The sequence below is a fragment of the Pogoniulus pusillus genome, chromosome 28, assembly GCF_015220805.1.
Source record: "Pogoniulus pusillus isolate bPogPus1 chromosome 28, bPogPus1.pri, whole genome shotgun sequence".
Taxonomy (NCBI): Eukaryota; Metazoa; Chordata; class Aves; order Piciformes; family Lybiidae; genus Pogoniulus; species Pogoniulus pusillus.
Genome location: NC_087291.1, coordinates 8,629,363 through 8,633,933, shown reverse-complemented (window position 1 = coordinate 8,633,933; position 4,571 = coordinate 8,629,363).

Genomic DNA, 4,571 nt, shown 5'->3' with positions numbered 1-4,571 from the left:
GTGGGGTTTGGAACTGAATGACCTTTGTGGTCTCTTCCAACCTAAACCATTCTATGATAAACAAAGACCATTTACCTACAATAGGTTTCATTTAGCTCACTGATAACCAAACTATTTATTATTCATGTCATTGCTGTCTACAACTACCTGAAGGGAGGCTGTAGCCAGGTGGGGGCTGGTCTCTTATCCCAGGCAACCAGCAACAGAACAAGGGGACACAGTCTCAAGCTGTGCCAGGGGAGGTCTAGGCTGAAAGTTAGGAGGAAGTTCTTGCCAGAGAGAGTGATTGGCATTGGAATGGGCTGCCCAGAGAGGTGGTAGAGTCACCATCCCTGGAGGTGTTCAAGAAGAGCCTGGATGAGGAGGCACTTAGTGCCATGGTCTAGTTGACTGGCTAGGGCTGGGTGCTAGGTTGGAGTGGATGATCTTGGAGGTCTCTTCCAACCTGGTTGATTCTAGGATTCTATGATTCATTGAGCATATCTCAGAATCAAATCTGAGTGATAGCTGGTGTTATGAAAATTGTTTAACAGATAAACCTAAAGGATATAGAAAGACCAGGAGCTGAAATGAAAATATATGGCAAAAATCCATATTGATGGTTCTCAGTTTGTGTGGGTTGGCACACAAAACTGAGGTCTGTTGTGCAACATAAAGAGAGGAGGGAAAGAGCATCTCAAGTACAACTGTGCTTTCCTAGAGTCTCTTTCTTAATAGATTTTCAAAGCATTCATTCAGAGAAACAACAAAGAGAAGTACTTCATATCAATCTATAAAAAATATATGTATACCTATTGTTGAATGATACAGAGTTACTGCTCAGGCTTCTACCTCCAGCTGTGGAACAGAGTCTGGTGGGTTGAAGGCATAAGATGTATTAATTTCATCCTGTTTCCAGTGGGGACGTCTAAGACTGCAGCCATTTTCCAGACAAATGAATATACAGAACCATTAGAACATATTAAATACTCATGCAAGTGTTTAACTGCAAGTATACGACTAATCTTTTTGACTCCAGAGGCAGCAAGGCATATATCTTGAGTGGGTACTTAAGAATTTTGTTCAATGGAGATGATAGAAGGTTATTTCCTCACTGGAGTGTTAGATGGTGTAATTGTCACGGGGATTATCACTCTCACGTGGAGAGCAGGAGAGCAGGGCTGCAGTCACACTGCCCTCCTTGTGCACACTCTGCTGTTATTCACTGTATAGCAGTATGCCCTCTGTGACCTCTTTGGACCACCTACAGGAGGCAGCCTCTTGTGAAGTGTCAAAGTTGACCTGACATGGAAAACGAGAAAAGCTTGACTAAATGGAAATCAGAGGTAAAAATGGAATTCAGAGCTGAGAGACCCTGCAGGTAGAAGCAACACTGAAGCTTTTGTGCTCTATTTCATGATACAGAGCAACTTGCATCCCTGCACACAGGTCAGGTTGCAGTGAGCACCAGGTCAGGGCTGAGTTGATAGTGTGGCTGCTGCTGGATCTGTATGCAGCCTGTGGCTGCTATTGAATGTACTCAAAGAGCTTCTAAAACAGGGCAGATCTGCAAGTGCCAGGTTGAATCACTGAATGTGTTGCTTGTCTTTCACAGTCCTTGGCTCCTGGCATAAGCTAACGCCGCAAAGGCAGAGAACTTTGCTAGGTAAAAGTCACATCATACTTCACAGAGTAACCTTTACACTGTGAGGAGAAGGATTTTTCACAGAGACAAAAGGCAAAGACCTGGATCTTACTGTGAAACTTTCAATTCCTTTCATTTCTGTCCCCGTTTAAATGAAATAGGGGAACCCATTTGCAGCCAACAAAATTAGCTAAAAGCTCCTCACATAAAGGCAGAGATTTCAATGAAATCGAATCCATATATTACCTCATAGGAGCAGTTGTTCAAAGTTAATTTCCAGGTTAATAGGCTGTTATTGCCATTTTCAAATAAAGCAATTAAAAGTAATATTCTTGTATTACTAATAAAGGGAATCACACTGCATTGGTTTGTCAGCTTCCTTTGTTTAATGTTCTTAGTCAAAGAGTATCTAGTACAAATTATTTTAGGCAAAGATGGAAGAAATATGCCCACAGGAAAAAGTAAAATGTAGATTTTTTTGGAATTAAATTTTGAAGTTAGAAGCCCTTCTCCTCAACCTGTAAGAAGTGAAAAAAAAAAAGTATCTTCTGTCTGAATATACTTTCATCATTTTTTCTGAACAGGAAAGCAGAGGTAAAATGAGATGTTAATGATACTCCAGACATGTTGTGCTGTAGAATCATAGAATCCTAGAATCAAACAGGTTGGAAAAGACCTCCAAGATCATCCACTCCAACCTAGCACCCAGCCCTAGCCAGTCAACTAGACCATGGCACTAAGTGCTTCAGCCAGGCTTTGCTTGAACACCTCCAGGGATGGTGACTCCACCACCTCCCTGGGCAGCCCATTCCAATGCCAATCACTCTCTCTGTCAAGAACTTCCTCCTAACATCCAGCCTAGACCTCCCCTGGCACAACTTGAGACTGTGTCCCCTTGTTCTGTTGCTGGTTGCCTGGGATAAGAGACCAACCCCACCTGGCTACAGCCTCCCTTCAGGTAGTTGTAGACAGCAATGAGGTCACCTCTGAGCCTTCTCTTCTCCAGGCTGCACACCCCCAGCTCCCTCAGCCTCTCCTCACAGGGCTGTGTTCCGGCCCCCTCACCATCTTTGCTGCCCTTCTCTGGACACGTTCCAGTATCTCAACATCTCTTTTGCATTGAGGAGCCCAGAACTGGACACAGGATTCAAGGTGTGGCCTGACAGGTGTTGAGTACAGGAGCAGAATAACCTCCCTTGTCCTACTGGCCACACTGTTCCTGATCCAAGCCAGGATGCCATTAGCTGTCCTGCCCACCTGGGCACACTGCTGGCTCATATTCAGCTACGATCTGCCAGCACCCTCAGGTCCCTTTCTTCTTGGCTGCTCTCCAGCCACTCTCTCCCTGTATACCTGTAGATTCTGAATGGTGTTCTTGAAGCAGATGTAATATGTTAAAACATAATCTTTTCCACTAAAGCTTTTTTTTTTTTTTGGTGGAAACTCACAGAATATTTCCATTTCATTACTACAAGAAGGTCTATAACACACAGGCAAAAATCTGACCTAGGAGAAAACATATAATTTCTCAGGGGGCATTATCATAACATAGGAACCTTAAAACATTCTTTTCCCCATGTAAAATGGCATGGCTGTAACATATGTCCTGCTCCAATTAAAAACTGTCTTTTTTGGGTTATCATCATCTCACCCTGCACTTGTGAAAGCATTTTGGACAGATCTGGGGCAAATTTAAAAGCAAAGGAGACAGCCTTAGGATTGATAAGTAGGTATCAAGGATGCAGAGGATATCTTTTTTGTCTGTTTGAAGAAGACAAAGAGCTAAACAAACCCCCTTTATTTGTGCTGCTTTGGTAAATAAATGCAACACCACAAAAATTTCACAACAGAAAAGCAATCATACATGGCTACTAGACCAGAGCAATGCAAAGTTTCTGATTTCACCTTGTTTCTGTCTGATGAAATCTCCTTCTCCTCTGCCATTTCTCTAAGGTGACTGATCTAGCAGAGGAGTTTGTAACTGTCACTGTGATGGAAAGTTTTGCTGAACAGAGTGAGGGTGATTTTGGCTGTGGTCAGTCATCAGTCATGGGCCACGCAGGGAACTCTGACCTGGGAATGGACCTTATGCTGATGAGATCCTGATGTTTCTGTGTCTGCATGGATCTACAGCACAGATTTGGAGTACAGCAAGTGGGAGTCGGTTCCTGTCATTCCTGCTCGCAAGCCTACAGACAGCTTTTGGATTTATGGGAGATGCTGCTTCAACATCCCCCATGCCAGCAGACCTTTTCATCCCTGCAAAAACACCTGTGGCCTGTGTTTAATCCTCAAGACCTGTGAAAGTTTTGACACGTGCCTAAATAATGCTTTGCTTTGAAAGGTATAAAATATGACCTTGCAGTGCAGCCTTCCCGGACAACGGCACGTAGTCACCAACTGGGGCAGCATAAATAAGAAAGTGGCAAAGGTTTCCTCTGATTTCAATCATTCCAGCATGCAGAATCATTGACAAAATTTGTCCTATGGGATCTGTTTCAAAGACTCACATGTGAAATACATTTGTCATTAGAGGCCTTGGAGTCCTGGTGGACAGCAAGTTCTGCATGGGCCACCAATGTGCCCTTGTGGCCAAGAGAGCCAATGGCATCCTGGGGGGCATCAGGAAAAGTGTGGCCAGCAGGTCTAGAGAGGTTCTTCACCTCTACTCTGCCCCAGTAGAGTAGACACCTGGAATACTGTGTCCAGTTTTGGGCTCTTCAGTTCAAGAGAGACAGGGATCTGCTGGAAAGAGACCATCAGAGAGCCACGAGGATGATTGGGGGACTTGAGCATCTCACCTACAAAGACAGACTGAGACCCCTAGGGCTGTTTAGTTTGGAGAAGAGAAGACTGAGAGGAGATCTTATCAATATGTACAAATATATGAGGGGTGGGTGTCAAGTGGATAGGGGAAATCCCTTTTCAATGGTCACCACCAATAAGA